This window comes from Grampus griseus (genome assembly GCF_964374135.1).
Source record: "Grampus griseus genome assembly, chromosome: 8".
NCBI lineage: Eukaryota > Metazoa > Chordata > Mammalia > Artiodactyla > Delphinidae > Grampus > Grampus griseus.
Window position 1 is genome coordinate 95178119 of NC_139002.1, and position 14351 is coordinate 95192469.

The 14351-nt window shown below is 55.4% G+C and overlaps 1 protein-coding gene across 1 annotated transcript in view; it reads left to right on the plus strand.

Moving 5' to 3' along the window:
* Window positions 1-265: 265 nt before the first annotated feature.
* The window catches only part of CD82 (CD82 molecule), a 51835-nt gene continuing 37749 nt past the window's right edge, over window positions 266-14351 (plus strand). Inside the window, exon 1 of the mRNA XM_082660968.1 lies at window positions 266-381. The gene's annotated coding sequence lies outside the window, so the exon portion shown is untranslated. The remainder of the gene's footprint in view (window positions 382-14351) is intronic.

Sequence of the window (14351 nt, forward strand, 5' to 3'; positions counted from 1 at the left end):
GGGCCCCATCCACAGGGTGAAGTTGGGCCGTAGCGGGGCGGGGCGAGGGGCGTAGCTCCATCCCCCGCAGGACCCGGGCCGGGGCTGGCCGGTTAGAGCAGGGAGGCCGTAGCGGACAGAGCCCGATCCGGCTGGAAGCCAGTCAACATTCCTGCAGGGTCTGGGGGCGGGGCTGGCGGGCCCAAGTCAGGAGGCCGAGGGGGTGTGTCTGGGGCGTGGCCTCCGGAGGGCGGGGCCTGGCCGAAGCCTCTGCGTTCCCCGACGACTGCCGGGAGGGGGACGATCGAGCTACTGAACCCAGGGCTGCGCAGTCGGACGCTGACTGGGGCGCGAGCGGGCGACGCCAGGCTTGCAGCGCGGAGCAAAAAGCAGAGCCAGCAGGTGAGAAGGAGGTCGGGGGAGGCCTGCCGGCAACCACGAGCAAAGTTAGTTTTCGTCCCCACTTCCAGAGGCCGCTCGGGCAGTTTTCTCGCAACAAGTGACAGGTCGGGCCAAGAAGGCAGCTGGTGGGTGAGAAGGAGCTTAATTAAGTTCCCAAGTCCTGACCCCCAGTTCTCCGGCTCCTCCGTGCTCCAGCTGTGTGAGCCCGGGCGCGTCCCCCGACCTTGCCCAGGACCTCTCGGGTTCCAGTAAAAGGAGGAGGTTGGACTAGGTGGACTCCGTGTTCTTACTGCCCTTTCTCACTGAAACCCCGGAAGGTGAGGCTGGCAGGTGAGAGCGGACTCAACAGGTATTCGGATTGCGTCGCCCAGACTACAGTTTGTCTCCCTGCAGAGTGACTCTGAGCAAAGCGAACTCTCTGCGAGCGTGAAGCGAATTGCTTTAAAGGTCACACTAGTTCCTCGCATGGGACTTGAACCCACAGGCCTGGGAACCGGGGGCAGAGCCGGGGGGGTGGGGGTGGGGTGGGTGCCCAAGTCCGGGAGGTTTCAGCCTCCCCTTCCCCCCAGCTCTGAGAGCCTAGTGAGACTTGGGGTGGGAAACTCAGCAGGGCATTTGTCCCCCTCCCAGGGCTTTTCCAAGTGAGCTGGCTTGGGAGGCCCCTGGCGGAAACTAGGGGACAAGTTCTTATCCGGGTGAGTGGGGAAGACAAGGGAAAACCCCGCAAACATTGGGCCCAGAGTCAAGCCCAGAGCCGGGGCTCTTGCTGCATGCCCAGGGTCCCTTCCTTGGGCTGGCGGTTTCTGTCCCTGGTGGCGGTAGGTGCTCTGTGCCAGGGGCCATAGTAGTTGGGCAGCCTAGTTCAGTGGTCAAGGACTTGGGACCAAATTTGGATTCCACTCCCCCTTCAAACTTCAGTTTCCTCATCTGTTAAATGGGGGTAGTGATGGTACTCAACGGTAGTAGTGAGGACTTAATAGAATAACGTGTATATAGTGCTTAGCAAGGCGCCAGGCACCCAGTGAGGCCTCATTGTATGACAGCTGCTCTGATGTGGATGGGCAGGTGATAGACTGGCTTCCTGCCTGGGAATGAGACTGTTTTTGGAGGGCTGGCTGCAGCTCCTCTTGACCTTGTGAGAGCCAAAACTTGCCACCTGCCACCAGCATCACTTTGTCCATTTTGGGGTTGGGGAATGTGTCATCTGGACCAAAGAGTAGCTGAGTTTTCAGTAATATTGCTTGCAGTTGTTAGGTGTCCCATTAAATAAACCTCCAAATGTTTACTTAGCACCTACTATATATTAGAAGGAGCTAGGTGATACAGAGGTGAACTAGCCTCTGGGTTCTGCCCTCATTTTGAGCTGCTGACAGTGAGGTCCCCATCCCCACCATGCCTCTGCTGGAGAGGATAACTCACACCCAGAGCTCAAGGCCAGATGAGGTCTCATGGGTTTGTACTGGTCTGGTGGCCAGAATCCAGCTCTTCCATTGCATGCTTGGCTCAGGGTGGCGGTGAGGGCCAGTGTGGGCACCTTTTATCTGTTTGATCAGGGTTGGGCACTGAAGGTGGCTGGCTCCCTGCATCTCCTGGGGAGATGAGCCCTACACTGTGGAACCAGCTGGAAAACACTATGGGACAGTGTTGGACTGAGGGCTGTGCTATGTGGAGGAAACAGCTTGTGTATGTATGGGAGGGTGGTGCTCAGGGCAGGTGAGACACGGGAGAAAGGGAGGTAGTGAGACTTGAACAGGACTTTCTGCCTGGGATCCCAAGTCCTGGTTGGGCTTGGATCAACTTGGGGCCCCAGACTCCCCTCTCCAAGCATTTGAGTGGCTTAAGATTAGAGTTTGGTCTGGTGGGGAGGGAGAGGGGTCAGTAGGTGTTGCCTGTGAGGGGGGCAGGGAGGAGATGTTCATTTCAAATAGTGCTTAGTAAACATCTACTGGGAAGTCCTCCTACCACCCCTCCACCCCATGTGATGAATGACGGACGATGACACACTGACCCCATCCTTAGTTGCTTACCATCTGGTGAGGAACTTAGACAAGGGGACTGTGATAGGAGATAGATGAATGGTCAGAGGGATCTTTAGGAAAGCTTCATGGAGGAAGTGGAGTTTTGGGTGGGCCCTAAAGATTGCAAAGGTTTCAGTAGCCACAGCAAATATAGTGTTTTGGGAAGAGGAGGTTGCCGAGGGGAAGGCAAGGAGGTCAGTGTGTTCAGGGGATTTTTTTTTTTTCAACCTTGTTTGAAAGTAGCCCACATACTATATAGCAGACACTATGAGCACAGCTCGGTACTTTTACAACCACCAAGACCAGGGTTCAGATCCGATGGGAAAGGGAACCAGAGGGTTCCGGGGATTTTTAGGAAACTGCTAGATTGATCAGTCTGGCTGAGGAGCTGGGACTGTGCAGGGAAGCGAAGGGGGAATGGTCGGTTGGATCAACTTGTAGAGGACCTTGAATGCCAAGGTGAGATGTTTGGATTTGATTTGTAGAAAGTGAGGGCCGCTGAAGGTTTCTGAGCAGGGGAGTGACATAGTCAGGGTGGCACTTTTGGAAAGATAGTCTTGCCAGGTGCGCTGGGGTGCAGGACCCAGTGGTCAAGGGATAACGAACCGATGGCTGTGATGATGGAGAAGCAGGGGCCTGGGGGGCTTTGGGGATGTCTGCAGCTGGGGGATAGGAAAGGCACTGTTGGAGGGGAGGGGGAGCAAGTGTCCCAGTGGGTGCCCTTTGTTTCTTTCGATCCCCCATGGAGCCTAGACCCTGGTGCATAGCGGGTGCTCAAGAAGGTGGCTGGATTGGGTGGGTAAAGGCACTGGGGAGGGTGACAAGTGCTACAGAGTGATAGAGAGGGAGCCGCCCAAGAAGGCTCTGTGTTTGCCCAAGAAGGGGAGGCCTCTGGGCCAAGTGAAGGGAACTTGAGCCAGTCAGCAGGGGCTGGGGGGGCGGGAGAGCAGGGCGGCTGGAAAGAGGTACCTGCAGCTCTTCCCTCTCAGTCCCAGCCCAGGGAAGGCCAGGGTGAGAGGTTAGCCAGCGGGGGCACAAAGTTCCCACATGCGGCAGGGGGGTGGATTTTGGGTTCCCCCAGGGCTCCTCTGAAGTTTCTGCAATGTGGGGCAGTCCCCTCTCTCTATGGCCTCAGACTTTTGAACCACTTCCTGGAAGCGCCTCACCCCCTTCTCTTACCCTCCAACCCTGGGGATGCAGCCCCTGTTCCCCCTGAGGACCAGACAGCCCCTCCTGGCCCAGGGCAGAGCAGCCCCAAGCCCCGAGCCTTCCTTTCGATTTCGAGCATCTGGGGCCAGCGGACACCCCCTGGTTTGGGCTCAGCTTTGACCCCCGGCTCCAATTCTTTAAACCCACTTCCTCCACCCCACGGGAAACTCAGGGGGCGGTTATGATTTCACGGAAGAATCAAACAGTCAGGAGTTGGCTGTGTGAGAGGCGGGCGGGAGGGAAGAGCCTGGGCCCCTGTGTGCGACAGGCCGGGGCCAGGGCTGGGGGTCCGGTTTAATCTCGGCAGGAACTGCCCTGCCCACCGGCTTCCCCTCCTCTAAGCCCGGATCTGAGGGGCCGGGAGGGACGCCTGGAGGCAAACATTGGCCGAGCTCCATGCTACCCTTGCTTCCCTCTTCCCTTCGGCCCCTGATGCTGCCTGTGAGGAGGCCAGCCCAGGCCCAGGGCCTCTGTGACGGCCCCGCTGGTGTCTGGGGGCTGTCTGGTTCCTGACTCACCCCTGGGGTTCCCCCTACACTGTGGTTTTCCTGTCAGCAGCTGATTCACTCTGTGCTGACATGGAGACGCAGCTGAGGTGAGGGAAGAGGCCTGTCTTCTGGTTCTTAGAGTTAGTTCCAGCTCTTCTGTTTACAGGCTGTGTGACTTTTCATGAGTTCCTTCTCCTCTCTGGGCTTTCCTTCCCTCCTCTGCTAATGGCCTGTTCTTTACTTGGCTCTCAGGGGATTCTGTAACCTGGACTCTGTCGTTTGTAAAGTAGGGCACATGTGAGTGCACACACACCACACACACGCACACACACATACAACACAGGGTCTCAATACAGAGTGGAACTGGACAATTCCACCTCCTAACCTTGCCTGCCCCCCACCTGAAGCACCCTTGTCTACCTTCTGCCTGTCCACAGATTAGGGAGATGGGACAGCATGGTGGTGAAGAGTTGGACTTGGAGCAAACTCTTGGCCCTGACCATTCCTAGCTATCTGACCCTTTCTGAGCCTCAGTTTCTGAATCTCTAAATTGGGGATAATAATGGTAACTACTTCATAGGGTGACGTGAGGATAAAACAAAAAAGTGCATGTGTTGGGGCTTCCCTGGTGGCACAGTGGTTGAGAGTCCGCCTGCCGATGCAGGAGACACGGGTTCGTGCCCCGGTCCAGGAAGATCCCACATGCCGCGGAGCGGCTGGGCCCGTGAGCCATGGCCGCTGAGCCTGCGCATCCGGAGCCTGTGCTCCGCAACGGGAGAGGCCACAACAGTGAGAGGCCCGCGTACTGCAAAAAAAAAAAAAAAAAAAAAAAAAGTGCATGTGAAGCGCTTTGCAATTTTCTACCTACACATGGTGTATCCTCCATGAATGAGGGCTGCTGCTGCCCTTATTTTCTTCACCTGGCCAGTCTTCAAGGCTTATACTAGGCTGCTTCTCAGGCCCCCAGAGACATTCCCCAGAGCAGCCGCCTTCCGTATGGCCCTCTGCGCCTCTCCAGCGTGTGTGTACGTGCTCCAAGACACCAGCCATTCCCACCTGCGTGGTGCTCTTCCCGGGGGTGGCTGGGTCTCCCCACCGTGACTCTGAGCTTCCTGAGGGGAAGTAGGTCTGAACGTCAGTGGCAGACTTTCTCCAAAACCCCTCCTTTCCCTTCCCCTCTTTCCTCTGCGCTTGCCTACACTGAGTACTTGCCTCTTTGCTGCTGTTTGGTGGCATATAGAGTATCTCTGTGAACCCTCCCAGCCAGGGACTGCCCCATCCATCTCTGCGTCCTGACTCCTGGTACAAGGCCTGGCCCACAGCGGGCACGCAGGAAATGTTGGTTGAATGAATAAGTGATTCTCCTCAGGGTGGCCCAGTAGGACCCAGTTCAGAGCCAGATCCTCGGTGGCTCCTTTTGGCAAAGGCGGAGCTGGGAAGCAGGGTCTGGATGCCCCTGCCTTGCCCTTCAGGCCTGCCCGTCCCGTGCCTGCAGCTGGGGTCCAGGGAGGTGGGAATGGTGTGGCTGGCCTGGGATTTCTTCAGCCCGGGCTCCGGCTTCCCTCATGAGGCCCAGCCTTTCCCCTCCTGAGAGGGGAAGAGCCCAACTTCCTCCAGCCCCAGCCTGTGGGAGCCACTCTGGCCCTTAGTGAAGCCCGACTCAGCCAGAAAAGGCACGTTCAAGTCAGCAGTTATTTGTGGAAGGTGTTCCTGCCCCGTGAGGCGTGGGTGCAGGGCTGGGGGATGGGAGGATGCCCTCCAGGAGGCCCACCCCTGACGTTATCCCTGGAGACCACCAGGTGGGCAGCTCTGGGGGGCCCCGCCACTCTCTCCTCTGGCTTCTTTCCTGGAAGTGGGAGCTTCTGCCTTTCTTTGGGCCCCACCCCTGACTTTCCCTTCTGTGTCAAGAGGTGATCTGGGGTGGGAGTTCCTGAAGATTCTGGACCTAGGCTCATAGGACCCATGCAGAAAAGTGGACGAAGTGCCGGAAGCTGGGCATTAGGAAGCCTGGGTTCGGCTCCTGGCTCTGCTGTGACGTTGCAGAGTGAGCTGCTCCAGGGGAGTGACCTCCTAGGCCAGTTTGCTTACTCCTCAGGCAGAAATGCTCCAGAAGCCTGCCTGGGGTCCAGCTGGCCCTGGCCCAGGAGAGTGGAGGACGAACCATAGGCAATGTCGTGGACTCTGGAATCAAAGTGCCCAGGGATGCTCATTTCTGCCTCTGCTCTTTACCTGCTGGGTGAGACCTTAGGCAAGTGTCTTAACCCCTGTGTACATCAGTTTCAGCATCTAACATGGAGTTGGTTATAACACTTACTTCATAGGGTTGTTTGAAAATGATACGAATCAGTGTACGTGAAACATTTGTGAGACGTGCCTGGCACACAGTGAGTGCTTTATATGGACCAGATGTTTTGGATAGCGTTGCTATTATTAATAGGAAGCAGGATTTAAGTCTTTGGTGAATGGCTTGAGTCTGGGAATTTGGAGACCTGGGTTCTGATCCCAGCTCATCCTTTACTTGCCATGTGACCTTGGCCAAGTTGCAGCCCTTTTTGGGCTGCAAAACTCTATTATCCTGCATTTGCTGCACTTGGCTATTGTAAGACAGGCACATGTGATATCACAGTGCGGAGCTGCAGGGTTTTATTCAGGGAAAGGACTTCTGGGTGCCCAGCCTGTTCTCCTGCCCTGAGACAGCCACAGTAGGTGGGCAGGTTCCCACACTGTCACAGAGGTACTGCAGACACAGAACGACAGGGCAGCCCCCCACAATGGCACTCAACGAGGCTAAAAAGTAGGTGAAACATTTAAGTATACACATAATGGGGTTATCTAGATCATATTACAGACTTTTTTTTTTTTACTTTTCCCCATTTTCTGAATCTTCTGCAGTAAGCCCATATTATTTTTATGCTCCAGAAAGAAAGAAAGAAAGAACACACTTATACAATAAAGCTATCAAAAAACGTACTATAAATATTTAAACAAAAATGCATTATATGAACGTGGGATCATATTGAAGTTCTTGTTGTTGTTAACAAATCATATTTATTTCAAAAGGGGGTCGGGTGTTGGTTTGAAGTGAATGTCAATTTGTTAAGCCTCAGAAGACTGAGGGAGTGTCTTTGGAGGGAGACAAGAGTCAGATTCTGAATGGGATCATAATCCTGCTTCCATTGTGGTGGACACACCCCAAGTGCCGCCTGGCGTTTAGAAAGCTTCTCAACAATCCTTGACGCCGACGGGCTTACTTTCTTCACGCGTAAAATGGGGATAATAATAATACCTAATTCAGAGCGGTGCTGTGAAGGTTAAAGGAGCTTCACACTTGTTTAAGGTGTGAGGGAAGCCCTCTTCTTCTGAATTTGGAACCAAGTGAAAAGAACAGTCGACAAAGATGGAGCTCCAAAGGAAGCCCCGAGAACGTGGCTTTAGATCCAGTCCCCAGAGGGCTGGCTAACCGTCTGCCCTGGAACTGGCAGAGTTCCGGTCCGGTCACAGGCAACTCTGAACAGGGGCCAGCCTCCCTGCAGGGGCTGGTATTATGCAGAGGAGCAGCCCGGAATGGACGCTGCCTGCGGGCAGCCGCCGAGCGTGCCCAGCACGTCTCCCAGATGAACCAATCAGATAACCCACTGCTGGGGTCCTGGCCTGAAGCGAAGAAGTGGGTGGAGCGAGGCCAGAGGTGTTCTCCCTGTAGAGGTCCCTCCTCAGGGAAACAAGTGGAGAGAGAAATATGTGTTCCTCCTCATAAGTACAAGGCGCTTCCAGCGATGCCTGGTAGGCAAACACTCAATGTTAATTTGACGTTGCTAACAGTAATGGTAGCAATGAGTAATTCTACTACTGAAGTTGGAAAATTACTCTCCCACCCACTGTCTTAGGATATGGAATATTAGAATGTTGTTGCAACGGGACATGATGAGACGTCCTCATTTATAAAGGAAATAGAAACTCAGTGGGGCTGGAGGATGACAGATTTGTCTGAGATCCCACCGCAAATGAGTGGGTGGCTAGCTAGGCCCTGGGTCACTGACGGTCACGTAGGCAAGTCACCTCCCTGACGCTTTGACCTCTCTGAACTCACAGCAGAGGAGTAACTGCGGCAGGAGGCTGTGTCATTCAGGGGCTCTCAAATGCCCCTCTGATCCCCTCTCTCACCAGTTTCGGTGAGAATTAAATGAGATAATGGCTTTGGGTAACATGCTTAGTGGTGGGCCCAGCACGTAAAACTCCTTCCATACAAGCCAGAGGTTGATGAGGGTGATAGTGATGAACGAATGCTGCGCCTTCCACCCCTTTGAGGAAATGACAGAGTCCTCCTCCCCAAAGACCGAGGTCCCCGGTCTGGAGTAAAGGAGCTTTCCAGGGCTGTTTGGAGATCTGGGGGTCAGGAGGGCCTTAGGCCTCTATGGGCCTGGTCCTCTATAAGACAGTCTGAGCCCAGCCTCAACCTGGGTGCTTTTGACTTAGCATGAGGGCAAAGATGGAGCCTCGTGACTAGAGTCACAAGGTCGTAGTCTTGTGAGCAGCATTACAGTTCATTGAGTCAACCTACCTACTCAGTCCGATCCCATGGACAACATTCAGCCTTTGCTCGCACACCTCAAGGCTTGGAGAGCTCACTACCTTTCATGTCTGGACATATCTGACTCTTAAAAAATATTGTGTAGAATTTGAACAAACCCACTCTCCCTTGACTTGTTGGTCCTGATCATGCTTTGGGGACCACTTGGGGACCATGTGGAGTATGAAGGCTCTCTGGGTGTGGGGGAGGGTAATCAGACCTCCCTTGTAGCGCCCCGCCCCACCCTCAGGCCAGAAAGAGACATTTCTGTCAACTTTTTGTTGTTGTTTATTTTGCTAATTTTTATTGGAGCATAGTTGATTTACAATGTTGTGTTAGTGAATTAGTTATACACATACCCACTCTTTTTTAGATTCTTTCGCCATTTTGGTCATTACAGAGTGTTGAGCACTGTTCCCTGTGCAATACAGTAGGTTCCTGTGAGTTATCTATTTTATACATTGTAGTGTGTGTATGTCAATCCCAATCCATTTCTGTCAACTTTTTTAAAAAGCCTTCATCTCTACCTGAACCAATGGACCCTTTAAAAAAAGGCCCATTGAAGACATAGTTTTGTGGGAAAAGTTGGAGGGTGAAGAACAGATGCAAAGGAGGAAATAACCGCTCAGAGATGTCCTGTGAACAGTTTGGTGTTCACACACACACACACACACACGATTGGGATCATACCCTATGAACCACTTCCTGTGCTGCCACTTTTAGGTTAACATTGTAGAGGGAGGATTTTTCCACGTTATTCAATATTCTTCCACAGCGTGTTTCCCGGCTCCCTAGTATCATACCACGTGGATCTGCCGTGACCCAGTTAAGCATTCCCCTGCTGTTGCACACTTAGGCTGTTTAGAATTTTTCATTAGCACCCACATTGCTATAGTGACCAGCTGGTCCATACGTCTGTTTTGTTCTCAACTTTAATGATCTTCACAGACTGAATTCTTCGAAGTGGCTGTCTCGTCAGATGGTTTTTAAACTCAAGGTCCAAGGACCAGATTCTTGGGAGAAAGCCCTTTCCCTGATACGCACCAGCGTGTACCCGCGCATGTCGCTCCAGCTCTCCTGGGGCGAGAGGCACTGTCCGTCCCTCTGTGCTGATTAGCAAGCTCACGGAGGGAAGGGGGCAGGCTCTTGGGGCGTGTGTGGGTGCACAGGAGTCAGACAGAAAGAGAAAGACAGATATGGAGGAGCTGTTCCTCCTCCACTGTAGTCTGACTTTGGACCCTCCTCCTCTCCGGGAGCCTGCGGTGTCATTAACTAATTATGGGATCTTTACTCTTTAATGACCTCTCTCCATGGTGACTCCTTCCTCCCCAACAGCCTTCTGGGAGCCAGGGAAAGTGAGATGAGTCGGTAGGAGGAGGTTTCTCTGGAGTAGGGCTGGGGGGGTCATGGGCTGGCGCAGTGGTTCTCAAACCATGATATACCTCAGAGTCTCCTGGAGGGTTTGTTAAAGCACAGATCATACCCCCAGAGTTTCTGGTTCCATTGGTCTGGGGCGCAGCCTAGGAATGTGTGTTGCTAACATGTTCCCAGGAGATGCTGCTGCTCTGGGTGTGGGACCACACTTTGAGAACCAATGGAGTAGTGGATTGGGGCAGGGGAGGCTGTGTAGTGAATTTCAGCTCCTGGGGCTGCTGCCCATAGGAACCTTGCCTTGTTTAATAAAGGCTTGGGTGAGATCTGAACTCACCTTCCCCCTACCCCCACTTCATCACCCCTTCTCCAGTATGCACTCTCCAGTAGCCATGTGCAAGAGGATAAGATGACTACCACCATCCCCATTTTACAGAAAGGAAAACTGAGGCTCTGACAGACGATCTGATAGATCCAGGGATGCTCTGAAAGCCGGCAGGAGCGCTAATACAGGACCCCTGGCCTTGTCACCTCTCCCTGCTCCTCCTGAATCTCATTCCCCACCCGCCCCCCCCCCCCAACACACACACACACTCTCTGGGCTTACCTCATGCAGGTGTGATGCAGGAGCAGAGGTGCCTTCCCTGAACCCTGTGCCTGCCCTGGGGGACTCCAAGTGAGGGGGCTGGGAAGGCAGGTTCCCCATCATCTCTGAGCCAGGGTCTTGCTCTACTTTTTACCCCCACTAACCATTCAGCAACGTGATCTTCTTCTGAGATCCAGTGTTCTCCAGCCAGTTCATGTTCCCAGTTATTGTTCTGGGCCACTTTTCCGGGAGGCTAGAAACTTTCTCTGGTTGAGCCTGGGCACTGTGTGGTGGGCACAGCAGAGGGAGGGGAGAGAACCCTCACCTGTTGAGCATCTGATGTGTGCCAGGCCCGGCCCTGGGCACTTTGCAGCCGTGATGTCAGGTCATCCTCCCAGCAGCACCCTCCCCCCAGCAGAGGTTATCATCAGCCCCCATTTACAGGTGAGGGAACTGAGGCTGCCAGGGCTGAAATGACTTGCCCAACGTCACAGCTGAAGGAGGCAGATCTGGGCTTTCAGTTCCAAACTCCAAGGCTGGGCCCCTTGGTCTGGAGTGGCAGCGGATCCTGGACGGAAGGAGCTGGGATGTGGGGGACTCAGCCTGTGCTCCACCACCATCCCTGCAAAGAGGGTCAGCCCGAGGGGCAGGGCTCCCCTGGGACGCAGGGTCTTGCAGTGGGAGGACCCTGGCCCAGCCACCAGGAGACACAGTTCAAATCATACTTCATTCACCTCAGAATGATACCTTATGCTTTATAGCTTTTAGCAGTGCACATTTTCTCACGTACTTACTCCTGCAAGCCTCCCAGCACCTTATGAAATAGGCAGGGAGGGTATTATTACTGAGCCCATTTTACAGATCACGACAGAGGCTGTGAGTGAGTTGCCCAGGATCCTACAGCTGAGGAGGGGATAGAGCCAGGATTTGAATCTGTGTTGTCTTTGCTCCCCGTCCTGAGGCTGGTCCGTCACCCCAAGCTGCATCCTCAGTAAGGAGGGAGAACTCTGGGCTCCTCTATTCTCAGCTCAGGATTGTGGATCCCAGGGCTCTTAGTTGGGGTGGTGGCTCTTGGGTGCCAGGGGCCCAGGACCCCGGGAAAGGCTGGCCGGAGATCCTCACTCTGGGCCAGAAACCTTGGGGAAGGAAGATAGGGTGGTCCAGGCTGCCCCTGTTACCGGTTCCTGCCCAGACCCGGACATTTGAGGTCCCTGGTGGGAAGGGGGGGTCTGGCCACGGTCCCCCTCCCACCTCAGCTCCTGGTTGCTCTGAGGACTGTGCCTGCCCTCCAGATACACGATACAGAATTTTCCAGCCTCTCAGGCCTCGGTGCCCCTGCCCTGTGGTTCAGCCTGAATGCCCTCAGCTCATCCCTTATCTCCTGATCTGCATCTTCCTTGTCCCTCCAGACCCAGTTCTAGCCGCCTTCTTCCCTGTGGCCAAGCCAACTCAACTGTCTTGGGTTCTGTCCAATGAGTAAACTGGCTAACAGGGTTAGATAACTCACCAGGGTGGCCATGAGAGCAGGGACTGTGGTTCCATTGGGCCCAAGCCCTGGGGGGTCTGCCAGGCTGGCAGGGTTCAGGGCGCTGGGTCTGCATGGGCTGGGGACAGCTGAGTCCCTCAGGGTCAGCCTCAGACCTGTGACTCATACTTTGGCTCCCCTCCCCCCCGCCCCACCCGAGCAAGCCACTTCTCTTCTCTAACCACTGGCTTCTTTATAAAAATAAGAAAGCTGTCTTCCTCACCAACCACTGTGAGGCTGGCGTGAGATGCAATATGCAAAACACCTGCTGCTGATGTCTCGTGGGTTCCAGGTGCTCGGGAAGTGCAGATCCCTCCCCTTGCCTGCAGTCAGCTTGGGTTTCATTCCTCCTCCACCCACCCAATCCCCTGGGATGGGTGTCTGGTTGGGCATTGGTGTCAGGCCTGAACTCTATCTTCTCTAGCTGGGAGGTATTCGAGGCAGATAACAGGGGAAGGATTGGGCAGAGGGACAGAATTAGCTCCAAACAGGCTCTGCCAGCCTCACGTTGTGAGCCTGGGCACAGTACCTCCAGAGCCTCAGTTTGCAGGTCTGTGGAGGGGGCATACGCCTGTGACCTGTGTTCTCAGGGTCACACAGGGCTTCCTGGGAGAGCTGGAGGAGTGGGGGTGGGAATCCAGGTGACCTGAAGTGCTGCGTGCTCCCTCGCAGGAGCCTGGAGTCCGGCCAGTCCCACTTCATTTCCATGTCCGCTTTCCTGCTGCGGCACAGACAGCCCCCTTTCCCTCTGGCCACCTGGAGGCTCACCAGGCTGCTGTGCTCTTGGCTCTGGGCCTGGCGTACGGGGTCACCATCCGTCTGGACTCGTTTCTTCCTGTGCAGCTCAGGGAGCCGGCCCAGGCCTGAAGCCCTGCCTGACTCAAGGTCCCTGCGCTGAGAACTCTCAGAACCCCACCCCTGGTCCCTGGGGCTCACCGGGGGCACAGACCCCTTCCAGTAGGACCAAGCCCCTTTCCTTTCCGTTTCTGTCTGTGTGCACACACCCCTCCTACCTCTCTATGGCCTGGAACCTTCTCGCGGTGATAATAATCACCATGGTTCCCTTTGTTGTGCTGGAGCATTCTGATTCCTCAAGCCTGTCTCCTCCCTGTAAGGTAGGAGTGAATTGCTGTCATCCCAGAGAGGGGAAAGGACTTTTCACAGCCCGCAGTGGGGACTCACGACCTCTCTGCCCAGCCCCGTCCCCCAGCCCTCAGTGTAGGCACGCCCCTGGAGTTGGGAGTGGGAAGTGGGTTGAGAGGAGGCGAGGGTGGCGGAGTCCTAGGTCTCCAGGGTTGCAGGGGCAGTATCCCTGCTTCTGGGGCTGGCGTAGGGACTGTCCCCATTGCTGAGGGGGGGAAGTTGAGGTTTAAGGGAGAGGAATGAGATAGTGAGGACCTGGCTGGGCTTTGCTCTTTCCTCCCCAGGGCTTGAGTTGGGGGGATTCCATGGGGCTGTGTGGGACCTGGGTACTCATTGTGCCTTAGACGCTGCGGGCTGAGGTCAAGTCCCTCACCCTGCCTCAGCTCCCGTAGAGTCTCCGGAGGGGTGCGTGCGTGTGTGTGTGTGTGTGTGTGTGTGCGCGCGCGTGTGCGTGTGTGTGTGTGTGTGTGTGTGTGTGTGTGACGGGGTGGGTGTGTTTGTCCAGGCACCGCTTGGCGCTCCCAGAATCTGGGGGAGGCCAAGGCTAAGAAGAATGGTCCGGGGAAGCGATGGGCCATTGTTGAAGACTGGGGGCGGGAGGGTGGTGAACAGCCCGGGTGGGCTGCAGGGCAGAGCTGGGCTGGCTCCCAGGGTGGGGTCCTGCCTGGGCCAGCGAGGCCTGCGCGCCAGGTGAGCTTCTGCTTCAGGCCCCCCGGGGGCTTCCCGTGGAGACCAGAGAGGGCCTGAGGTCTGTGGGCTGGAGCCCTGGCTGCACGGGAGGCTTCACCTGGTATCTGTCTGTCCTTCTCTGCCTGCCATCCTCTGTCTCTCTTCCCTCATCTCTGCCTCTGCCTCTCTCACTCTCCCCTGCCTCTCTTTTTACCTGCCCCACAGCCAATGCCCCCTTCAGTCTCCCATGCCTCTGAAGCCAGAGCATCTCCGGAGGGTGTAGCAGGTGTTGAGGCCCAAGGCCACCCTGGCTGAGCCCAGTCTAGGGGAGCTGGAGCCGTCCCAGCCCCGCTCCTTAGCAATCCCTGAGGACCCAAGAGACCCAGGGAGCCCT